This window comes from Nerophis ophidion, linkage group LG22 (assembly GCF_033978795.1).
Source record: "Nerophis ophidion isolate RoL-2023_Sa linkage group LG22, RoL_Noph_v1.0, whole genome shotgun sequence".
NCBI lineage: Eukaryota > Metazoa > Chordata > Actinopteri > Syngnathiformes > Syngnathidae > Nerophis > Nerophis ophidion.
Window position 1 is genome coordinate 37,776,023 of NC_084632.1, and position 12,602 is coordinate 37,788,624.

The 12,602-nt window shown below is 43.3% G+C and overlaps 1 long non-coding RNA gene across 2 annotated transcripts in view; it reads left to right on the top strand.

The window, feature by feature from the left end:
* LOC133540350 (uncharacterized) overlaps positions 1–12,602 on the top strand; it is a 145,802-nt gene that overhangs the window by 5,828 nt on the left and 127,372 nt on the right. For both annotated transcript variants that reach the window (XR_009803604.1, XR_009803603.1), the window contains exon 3: positions 5,146–5,413. This is a non-coding gene — a long non-coding RNA (uncharacterized LOC133540350). The remainder of the gene's footprint in view (positions 1–5,145; positions 5,414–12,602) is intronic.

Consider the following 12,602-nt stretch of genomic DNA (forward strand, 5'->3'; position numbering starts at 1 on the left):
AACACAGACTAGGTACTAAAATGAGCTGTAACTGAGCTATCAGATCTTGTTTTTGTTCATGTGCCTGTTGGCCGAGGGTGAAAAAACTGTTCGGGTGTGGGTCGGGATGGACCGTAGTCTCCTGCCTGAGGGGAGAGAGGAGAATAGTTTGTTTACTTGAGACATATTGCCATCATAGTGCAGCCTACACTTATATTTTATGTTTGACTGCCATCTACTGGTCACATTTATCATTACACCATGTACCAACTAAAATAGTTCCCAAGTGGGTAAGCTCAACCAAACGTATTCCTTACATTAGGTGCACCGGGTTATAAGGTGCACTGTCGAGTTTTGAGAAAATAAAAAGGATTTTAAGTCCGCCCTATAGTCCGGAGACTATGGTAATAATGTATTTTTGCATTTGATGTTCAGCACTTATTTTGTGTATTTATGGAGACAGATGCTAAATGGATTCCTCTTCTGATTCTGCCCTCTTAGCACACGTGTAGTAGATTCAGCTTTGCGTGTGCTATCAAATCTTCAAATGTTTAGTTAGTCAGGCCCATTTTGTTCAATGTGCAATAAAAATATAAAGTTGCCATTTTACCATTCATTGTCTGCCTTTTTTGGACTACAAAGCAACATGACGTGTATAAAGTTTGCTGATACTTTGAAAGCCTTGCGTTATTGGTTAGTACAGGGGTGTCCAACTTTTTCCACTGAGGGCCACACACAGAAACATTAAAACATGCAGGGGCCGTTTTGATATTTTTCATTTTCAAACAGTAACAACATATATGGATTCTTCTTTTTTTTTTTTTACCTTTAGACTCCCAGGGACCATAGAGCAGTGGTCCCCAACCTTTTTGTATCCGCGGACCGGTCAACGCTTAATAATTTGTCTCGCGGCCCGGGGGGGGGTGTCCTTTTTTTTTTTTTTTTTTTTTCTTGTTGCACGATTTGTAGGTGTATATTGTGATTTTTATGTTGATTTAATAGAAAAAAATATATATATTTTTTTTTTTATAAAAAATTGTTTCTGCGCGCCGGTACCAATCGGGCCACGGCCCGGTGGTTGGGAACCACTGCCATAAAGGGTCTCCGTCATTAACATGTTAAAAATAAGTCAAAATATTATTTTCATTTTTTATGTAACGCTTACAGTAAATCTCTATATTAACTTCAAATTGATATAAAGTAAAAAAAAATAATAATTATGCCTTTGTTTTTTATAGTAAAACTAAAATATGCAGTATTTCCACCATTGCCCAAAACATTCAGAAAGCAATGTTTGATCTGAAGTAATTGGAGCCCTAAAAAGATCAATAATGCAGGACACCATTGATTTAAACGTATTGTTATTTCTGAGTAATCACAGTGAAAAAATAAATAAAATCTCACTAAATATCTTTGGGATCCAAAGGTCCCCACTCAAAAAGTGATACATTTTTATTATTATTTGTTTTACTTTCAACACTTAAGTTACGAGATCAACTTCAGATATATCTGTCGATTTACGTTTGAACTATTATTTTGTTGGTTTTATGCTCTTTTGTCAAAGAAAACCCTGTTTTTATATGGCAACCACACAGTATATGCACATAATATTTTCCACATAAAACATTATGAAAGTGAAATATTTGAAGTAATTGGAGCCTTAAATAGGTCATCCATCCATTTTCTACCGCTTATTCCCTTTTGGGGTCGCGGGGGGCGCTGGCGCCTATCTCAGCTACAATCGGGCGGAAGGCGGGGTACACCCTGTACAAGTCGCCAACTCATCAATTCATTATTTTTTTTTAGCATTGGTAATTAGAACAAAATAAAGAAAAACTACAGAAAAACAAACAGCCTGCATGGCAGCTTTGTGTCAACATTGCATCTTTTCCCCGTTAGATTTCACCTCATTCTACTTTTTTTTTGTGTTTTTAATTTTAATTTTTGCAATAGCATTTCCAGAATGTGTGGCGGGCCACTAAACAATTAGCTGCGGGCCGCACTTTGGACACCCCTGGCTTGGGAGAACTTACACTATGCAATCCCCAAGAGGTCAGAAGCAGATTTCAAAACAGGATAATTGCCATTTGTAAAATAAGTAGAGAAATGGGTAGGAAAATGGGGGTTGCTGATAATAGACCTCCTTCTATTTTACTGTGTCTTCCCCTAGATAGGCATTTCCTCTGATTTGTTCCGAGTAGTCTGAGGCAGCAGAGTTCTTAACCGGAGGCATTGCACTAAAAGCAAAACCATGTTTTTGATGTGAGTTTTCTAACCCCACCACATAAATTTAATAATTTGCCCTCGAGGTTGACGTGTTTCCAGGCAGCCATGCATGCCATACGACCCTTGGCAATAACTGCCTAGAAGCCTTGAAAGTGACCTCTGTGGGTTGCAGACATATAACAAGGTATTGTCAGTAAGGAGCCCTCATAGCATGCACAGTGTAGGTTTTTTTTTTTTTGTCATGCCCTGAGGAATTTTAATGACAAATGAGATATAAGTAATTGTTGTCGAGGAAAATTGCAAGAGTTCAGGGACAATGAGTGATCCCTCCTCGAAACACCTGATAAATCATATGGCGTTGACTGTATTTAGATGGAAATGAATTTCTCTACACAGCAAGTCGGGTAACCTGTTACTGTCGGATACTGCCTACTGTTTACTTGATTTTATTCTTATATACATGTAATTAGAATATATACATGGAACCATGCTATGACTAATTAGCAGGCTGAACTAAATTAACTGCATCTTAATACTCCCTGCCTTTTAACCATGTTGTATTTAAAGGCCTACTGAAATGAGATTTTCTTATTTAAACGCGGATAGCAGGTCCATTCTATGTGTCATACTTGATCATTTCGCGATATTGCCATATTTTTGCTGAAAGGATTTAGTAGAGAACATCCACGATAAAGTTAGCAAATTTTGGTGGCTAATAAAAAAGCCTTGCCTGTACCGGAAGTAGCAGACGATGTGCGCGTGACGTCACGGGTTGTGGAGCTCCTCACATCTGAACATTGTTTACAATCATGGCCACCAGCAGCGAGAACGATTCGGACAGAGAAAGCGACGATTCCCCCATTAATTTGAGCGAGGATGAAAGATTTTTGGATGAGGAAAGTGAGAGTGAAGGACTAGAAAGAAAATAAAACTAGACAACAAAGCGATTCAGTTGTTATTGGACACATTTACTTGGATAATTCTGGAAAATCCCTTATCTGCTTACTGTGTTACTAATGTTTTAGTGAGATTATATGGTTTTACCTGTACAACCTGATAGTCGGAGGGGTGTGGCCACGGGTGTGGTGACCGCCAGTGTCTCCAAGAAAGCCACGTTTCTCGACGAGGCGAAGGCAGCCAGTGGGGCCGGGATGAGATTTTTTTTTTTTTCCCCCTCCTCCACGGTGAAAGCATCCGACAGTCAGGGGCGGCCGGTGGGAGGAGGCAAGATAGTCCGCAGCTGCCTCTTTGACAGGCAGGAGGAACGACGCAAGCTCTCCGCTCATGTCCACGGTAAGAGCCAATGTATTACCACCATTTTCCCACCAAAACCTGCCGGTTGACATGTGGTAGGGAACCATGTTCGCTTGACTGCTCTGTTCCATAGTAAAGCTTCACCGTCATCTTTCGGGAATGTAAACAAGGAAACACCGGCTGTGTTTGTGTTGCTAAAGGCGGCCGTAATATACCGCTTCCCACCTACATCTTTCTTCTTTGACGTCTCCATTATTAATTGAACAAATTGCAAAAGATTCAGCAACACAGATGTTCGTAATACTTTGGAATCATGCGATGAAAAGAGACGACTTATAGCTGTGAACGGTGCTGTATCAAAATTTCCTCTACATACCGCGATGTTTTAGCATGACACTTCCACGCAAAATTTAAAATTGCAATTTAGTAAACTAAAAAGGCCGTAGTGGCATGTGTTGCAATGTTAATATTTCATCATTGATATACAAACTATCAGACTGCGTGGACGGTAGTAGTGGGTTTCAGTAGACCTTTAAGCTTTGTCAGACTATTTTCCACTTGTCTTGGATTCCATGAGTAAAAGAGCAAATTGTTAGTCTTCACTTCAATTTATAGCAATGTGTTCACTCTCCCTTATCTTGCTTAATTTATATGCTGTTTCACACTAATAGGAACCAGTAAAGTACAGAATCATTGCACATGTCTGTACAACAGTACAGCTGGATAAAATATCTGCGTCACACAAAAAAAGTGGCTGTGGTGGTTGAAGGCTTCAAATACGAATGAAAATAGTAATTATTTGCAGTCTGACAGTGTTTCTTACAAGTCAGCTGGGATAGGCTACAAAATTTACTATTTGAGAGTTGCATGAAGAACTGGATTGTAGCGCAGTTTAAAGGCGTACTAAAATGAGATTTTCTTATTTAAACGGGGATGGCAGGTCCATTCTATGTGTCAAACTTGATCGTTTCGTGACATTGCCATTTTTTTTGCTGAAAGGATTTAGTAGAGAACATCGACAAAAAAGTTTGCGAATTTTGTTCACTAATAAAAAAGCTTTGCCTGTACCGGAAGTAGCAGACGATGTGTGCGTGATGTCACGGGTTGTGGAGCTCCTCACATCCTCACATTGTTTACAATCATGGCCACCAGCAGCGAGAGCGATTCGGACAGAGAAAGCGACGGTTTCCCCATTAATTTGAGCGAGGATGAAAGATTGGTGGATGAGGGAAGTTAGAGTGAGACACAAAAAAAAAAAGCGACGTCTCCGGGCGGCGGCAGTGGTAGCATTTCAGATGTAATTAGACACATTTACTAGAATGATTCTGGAAAATCCCTTATCTGCTTATTGTGTTAATAGTATTTTAGTGACATTGTAAAGTCATACCTGAAAGTCGGATGGCTGCGGTGAACGCCAGTGTCTCTGAGAGAAATCTGATGAGGAGCCAAGATCACAGCTACCTTTTTGACAGCTACAGAAGGAGCTCCCATAATCCACTGAAGTCTCCGGTAAGAGACAACAATTTTCCCATCCAAAAACTTGCTGGTTGACGTAGAGAAACATGTTCGCTTGACCACTCTGTGTTAAAGCTTCACAACAAACAAACAAACACCGGCTGCTGATGTTATTAGACACATTTACTAGGATAATTCTGGAAAATCCCTTATCTGCTTATTGTGTTACAGGTGTTTTAGTGAGATTATATAGTCGTACCTGAAAGTCGGAGGGGTGTGGCCACAGGTGTGGTGACCGCCAGTGTCTCTGAGGGAAGCCACGTTTCTCGACGAGGCAAAGCTAAGGCAGCCGGTCGGGCCGGGCTGAGCTTTTTTTCCCCCTCCCCCACGGTGGAAGCATCCCACGTTCGGGGGCGGCCGGTCAGAGGAGGCAAGAGAGTCCGCAGCTGCCTCGTTCACAGGTGCACGAGGAACGACGCAAGCTCCACTCATGTCTACGGTAAGAGCCGACTTACTACCACAATTTTCCGACCAAAACCTGCCGGGTGACAAGTGGTAAAGAACCATATTCGCTTGGCCGCTCGGTTCCATAGTAAAGCTTCACCTTTGGGAATATAAATAAGGAAACACGGCTATATTTGTGTTGCTAAAGGCGGCCGCAATACATGTTTCCCACCTACATCTTTCTTCTTTGACGTCTCCCTTATTAATTGAACAAATTGCAAAAGATTCAGCAACACAGATGTCCAGAATACTGTGTAATTATGCGATTAAAGCAGACTACTTATAGCTGGGATCGGGCTGGAACACTCGCACAAGGTCATCATACCGCTACTTTGTCAACAGGATACTTTGCGCGGAATTGCAATTTAGTAAACTAAAAAGGCTGTATTGGCATGTGTTGCAATGTTAATATTTCATCAGTGATCTATAAACTACCAGACTACGTGGTCGGTAGTAGTGGGTTTCAGTAGGCCTTTAAGAAATAATTCTGATAGCACACACTCACACACTCACACACACAAATACAATTGCCTCCTGATCTTTAATTAAGGTTATAGTGTCCTCTGTGACATTAATCCATTTAAGCTGTTAGGTGCATAACAGCCATGGACATTTGAGAGGTACATGGAGTTTGGGACCACATTCAAAATGTGATGGAACTTGTAACTAGGGCATCTTAAGAACTCAACTGTACCAGAGCCAAAAATGCAGCCGAGTACTTTGATATAGTACTCAATAGTAGTTTGAGAAAAAGTTCATTAGTGGAGTACAATAGAGTTTATATTTAGGTACAGTAAATAAGTACAGTTTACTGTAAAAATATTTTAAAGGTTAATACGCCAACATCACAGGTGGGTGGTAACGCACTGCATTTACCAGGTTAAGTTTTTTTATATAAGGAATATCGGTATTGGTATCGAATCGATAAAATCCTAACGACATACATCCGTGATCATCGCCGATTGGTCAAATTATATGATGATGTAATGTTGACATGCCTGCACCGCCACAAGTATGTTGGCAATCTGGTGGAAACCCCGATGTCTAAATTTTAATTCCACAAAGATGGCTTCCCTTTTCTTTGTCGCACAGCCATCAGAAGAGAATGCCCTACGCTTGGTCGATATAATGGAGGGCAACAAGTTAACTAAAACAACAAAAGCAACCTTTTCCTTTCTTAGTGTGGCTCATAATAGGGGTGTAACGGTACACAAAACTTTCGGTTCGGCACGTACCTCGGTTTAGAAGTCACAGTTCGGGTTATTTTTGGTACAGTAAGAAAACAACAAAATATAATTTTTTTGGTTATTTATTTACTAAATTTATAAACAATGGCATAACATACTGTGACGGACTCTTGGCGTCGTGCGGGTTCCACGGACCATCAAGGAAGGACATTACTGAGCAGGTTTGACTCTTGTTTATTTTTTCAAATACAACTTGCCTGCGGTCGGGTCGCTTTTCAGCTCCTTCTCTCCTGCTCGCTCCTCGCTCGCTTTCAACCGGCCGTGGCGTCGCTGTCTTCGGCTCGCTCTCTGTCGCTTTTTCTCTTCCGGTACTGCTGCGGGTTCTCCTACTCCTTCTGCCTCGTCCTCCTCCGCTGCTGACTTTTTATACAGCCAGAGGAGATTCTTTGATTGTGTCCCGGTGTGCGAGCCACGCACCTCCACATGACTGCAGCGTCGCTCCCGGCACTCCCCGCCTCTCTGTTCGGCTGCATCCTCCGCCTCCTTGCCGCCATCTTGTGCCGGGCTCTAGCGTGCCCCGCCCCGCTGCTCGTTCACCGGCTTCGCCTCTCCACACATACATATACACACAGGGTCCATTGCCAGGGTTAATGTGTTCAACATATATAAAATAAAAACTAAGTAAGATAAGGCTCAGAATGGTTTATTAACACAACCTTTCTACATATAAAGTGCTTTTTTTGATTGATTTATTGAGACTTTTATTAGTAGATTGCACGATGCAGCAAAGATTCCGTACAATTGACCACTAAATGGTAACACCCCAATACGTTTTTCAACTTGTTTAAGTCGTGGTCCACGTTAATCAACATTAAACTGCCTCCAGTTGTTGCTCAGAAGAAATAAAATGACAACACTTTTCTTGTACATAAAAAAAGTGCAACATTAAACAGTTTCAAGTCAACTCAGCCTCAGATTAACTTTTCTTTTATGGGATATATGGGCTTGTTCTTCCACCTTAGAAGTGGGTCAAAATTTAGTTTTAATGCAATAGAGAAACCCCCCCCGCAAGCCCCAAACGGGACAAGCGGTAAAAAATGGATGGATGGATGGTCTTAAATGTGCTGCTGTAAAAAACATTTGTTATTGCTTTAGCCCTGCCTGACTTGCTGAGGAGAGGCTGCTTGAATGCAGTGTTTGCACCACGCTCCTCTTTATTTTCCTTAAAGCGAGGTTGACTTGGGGGTGGTGCCGCTTCAAAGGGGTTAGCATGTTTGACGTGTTGGAAGAAGCATACCCTATTGCTGCTGAACAATGTCCTTCATTGTTGAATCGCACCGCGAAGCCGAAGTGTTCCCAAACGGGAGATGTTAACGAGGCAGGAGGGTCTTTCGACTCTGGCTTTTGCATGTTGTCCTAGCCCGGTCGCTGCTAGCCTGCCGTGTGCTATGCCTCGCTCTGCATTGTTTACACAACGTGCGGTGCGCTACCTAATATGTCCGTGTGGAAACTCGTTCGGTACACCTCCGAACCGAAACCCCCGTACCGAAATGGTTCAATACAAATACACGTACCGTTACACCCCTACTACGTAACCACTACATATACTTCCGCCACACACAAACACTCAGAAGTATTCATTATTTGTCATTGTGACCACACAACGATTAACACAAAACGGCGAAAACGGCTGAAGAATCTTTTTCAAAGGTTTAAATCCATGTATATGGTATACTGTAAGTAATTTTCACAGCTTTACATGAATATTATAACCTAATAAAACATAAATGTAATCATTTATTAGGTTGTAGTGTAAAATGTGCAGTAAATAACAAAGTGCACAAATATACTGTAGGATAGTTTAATCAAAGGTATGCACACTTTGATGGTTAAAAACATATGAAACAGAATTCCTACAGTTTGTCATCAATGTTTTCATGGCTGTTGTCACCTTGTACGCATGCATAGTGGCGCTAAGTAGCACAACTCAATGGGGGATGCATTTCTTTTCAGAACTCCACTTGGTTTCCCTTTTGCATATTCAATCAAATTCTCACCTCTGCTTACTTGAGGACAGGGACATACCTTTGTTTTGATTATCAAGCTGTCAATCACACGAGAGGACAAACAAATATAAGTTAGAATCACATGGTGCTTTGTATTAAAAATGGCAACAACAAAAGATGCACGTCCATCTACGAGTCAGTCTGCCCCACAACAAGAGGATAGGAGTAGATAAGGAACTTCACTCCAGTGTCGGACTACAAAGGTGGTCCGACGCATAGTCCCCGATATTAGTTGACATTTTTTTTTTAATAGAGTATAGGGATCTATTTCATTGCATAGTTAGATTTTATTGCTTGTATCTGCTTTTTCGCAGGAAGATTTAAGCCCCTTTTGTAGTCCGATAGGTCCCTGCTGTACAACAGCCATCTGGATCCACCACCACTGGTTTTCACTACCGGAACATACGCTAACTTTTCTTAATGCCAACATGTACTTCAGACTGTTAAACTTTTTATTATATGGATGTGACAGTCGCTTGCCGTCGTGCGGGTTCAATGGGCCATCAAGGAAGGACATCTCTTTCGAACAGGATTGACACGCTTTATTTTTCAATCAAAGCTTGTCTTCAGGTCGGGTAACTTTTCAGCTCCTTCTCTGCTGCTCGCTCCTCGGTTGCTTCAGTCGGCCTTTTCGTCGTCGTCTTGCTCTCTGTTGCTTTCGGTACTCAGGTTCTTCCTCACCCTCCTCCGCTGCTGCCCTTTTATACAGCCAGAGGAGATTCTTTGATTGTGTCCCGGTGTGCGAGCCACGCACCTGATCTCGCTTGTAGCGTCACTCCCGGCACGCCCCGCCTCTCCGCTCGGCCGTATTCTGCGCCTCCTTGCCGCCATCTTGGGCCGAGCTCCAGCATGCCCTGCCCTGCTGCTCATTCGCCGGGTGCGCCTCTCCACAATTGAATTTTTAGTAGTGTAGAGTTGGGCTTCAATTTGTATTGTGCTACGGGTGGATGGATAAATTAGGCTAACACATGAGACTACAAATGACACTAAACTGACTACAAATGACACTAAATGACTCCCGGGGCAACCATTCTTCCGAATTTCTCCCGGTTTCCACCTGGACGACAATATTGGGGGCGTGCCTTAACGGCACTGCCTTTAGCGTCCTCTACAACCTGTCGTCACGTCCGCTTTTCCTACAAAGAAATAGCATGCCAATTCAGTCACATAATATATGCGGCTTTTACGCACACAAGTGAATGCAAGGCACACTTGTTCAACAGCCATACAGGTCACACTGAGGGTGGTCGTATAAACAACTTTAATACTGTTACAAATATGCACCACACTGTGAACCCACACCAAACAAGAATAACAGACACATTTCGGGAGAACATCCATTTGTTATGGAATGATCATCTCCAGGGACCAAACCAGATGGTTCAAGCGGGACAACTTCACGCAATGACTCTGAACTGGACTAAATTAACTGGTAAATGGGTGTTATCTTCATACAAGTAATATTTTTTTCAGTTATTGGTAACAGGACCCTGGCTGGATTTTAAGAAAATAAAACATTTCAAGTGTGAGATTAAACATGTATCTGTCAGGTGCGAACACTGATGACATCTATTAATCAGACGAGAAGCAAGGAATCATGCAGAGACAGAGTTCAATAGAGCTCATGAGGAGACACGTGTTTTGGCTGTACTCTAATTACAGATCCAAACTACATTCTAAAAAATCAAGCCCGCGTGCCTCCTGTATTTATTAGGAAAGTCCCCATTACATCACTGTCGCTAAGGGAAGGGGGTAGACATGACAACTCCTTTTAGACACAATGTATGATTTTATACAAAAATGCAAATGTGTTGACACTTGGTGCTATCGCCCAGTCTCTGCTTTGTCTGTTCCCGGAACCCAATGTTCGGCCGAGTCTGGAAACAAATCAAATCAACTTCATTTATAAAGCACATTTAAAATTTACTACAGGGGTAGCCAAAGTGCTGTACAATGGACAGGTTAAAAGATAATACGAAGACCGAGCAAACAACACAACAAAAACAGAACAGGATACAAAATAAATAAATAAAACATAAACACAGGTTCACAGCAGGTGTATAATGGGGCGCCATTGCAGGATGGATATCACTGCAAGGAATAAAAGTGTGTTTTTAAGACAGATTTAAAAACAGGAAGAGAGGAGGCTTGTCTAACACTCAGAGGTAGGTCATTCTAGAGTTTGGGAGCAGCAGCGGCGAAAGCTCTGTCACCTCTAAGCTTCAGCATTTGTGTCAGGGGTCGTCAGTAGCAGCTGATCGGCTGATCTTAGGGATCGAGTGGGCCAATAAGGCTGAAGGAGGTCGGAGAGATATGTTGGCGCAAGGTTGTTTAGACTTTTAAAAACAAATAGGAGTTTAACATTGATTCGATAACGCACAGGGAGCCAGTGAAGGGACGCTAATATTGGGGTGATGTGCTCACGTCTGCGGGTCTGTGTTAGCAGGCGAGCAGCAGAGTTTTGCACGAGCTGAAGGCGGGCGAGGGAGGCCTGGCTAATGTAGTCTAAACGATTCGAGATAAAGGCGTGAATTAAATTCTCAAGGTCATGTCCTGACAGAAGCGGTTTCGCTTTCGCCATTTGGCGTAATCGATAAAAGCTTTTTTGAACGACGCTGCTGATTTGTTTTTCGAATTTAAAATCTGAGTCGAACTTTACCCCCAGGTTTGTGACACAGTTGCTGAGATACGGTGTCAGAGTGCCGAGGTCAACGTTGGGGGAGGGAGAGCGACTTGGACCGAACAACATAACTTCTGTTTTGTCCCCATGTCTAGCATTAAAAGATTACAGTTGGTACAAAATGCGGCTGCTAGACTTTTGACAAGAACAAGAAAGTTTGATCTGACCGGGATCTTCAGCTCTCACTGGATCGGTTCGCAGCCGAGTGTGAAGCGACCGGAATGAGAATCAGCACCTCCTAGTCCGAGTCCATGGTTCTCGCCCGGAAAAGGGTGGAGTGCCATCTCCGGGTTGGGGAGGAGACCCTGCCCCAAGTGGAGGAGTTCAAGTACCTAGGAGTCTTGTTCACGAGTGGGGGAAGAGTGGATCGTGAGATCGACAGGCGGATCGGTGCGGCGTCTTCAGTAATGTGGACGTTGTATCGATCCGTTGTGGTGAAGAAGGAGCTGAGCCGGAAGGCAAAGCTCTCAATTTACCGGTCGATCTACGTTCCCATCCTCACCTATGGTCATGAGCTTTGGGTCATGACCGAAAGGATAAGATCATGGGTACAAGCGGCCGAAATGAGTTTCCTCCGCCGTGTGGCGGGTCTCTCCCTTAGAGATAGGGTGAGAAGCTCTGCCATCCGGGAGGAACTCAAAGTAAAGCCGCTGCTCCTTCACATCGAGAGGAGCCAGATGAGGTGGTTCGGGCATCTGGTCAGGATGCCACCCGAACGCCTCCCTAGGGAGGTGTTTAGGGCACGTCCAGCTGGTAGGAGGCCACGGGGAAGACCCAGGACACGTTGGGAAGACTATGTCTCCCGGCTGGCCTGGGAACGCCTCGGGATCCCCCGGGAAGAGCTAGACGAAGTGGCTGGAGATAGGGAAGTCTGGGCTTCCCTGCTTAGGCTGCTGCCCCCGCGACCCGACCTCGGATAAGTGGAAGATGATGGATGGATGGATGGAAGAACGTTTGATCACATTACGCCTGTACTGGCTCACCTGCACTGGCTTCCTGTGCACTTAAGGTGTGACTTTAAGGTTTTACTACTTACGTATAAAATACTACACGGTCTAGCTCCATCCTATCTTGCCGATTGTATTGTACCATATGTCCCGGCAAGAAATCTGCGTTCAAAGGACTCCGGCTTATTAGTGATTCCCAAAGCCCAAAAAAAGTCTGCGGGCTATAGAGCGTTTTCCGTTCGGGCTCCAGTACTCTGGAATGCCCTCCCGGTAACAGTTCGAGATGCCACCTCAGTAGAAGCAT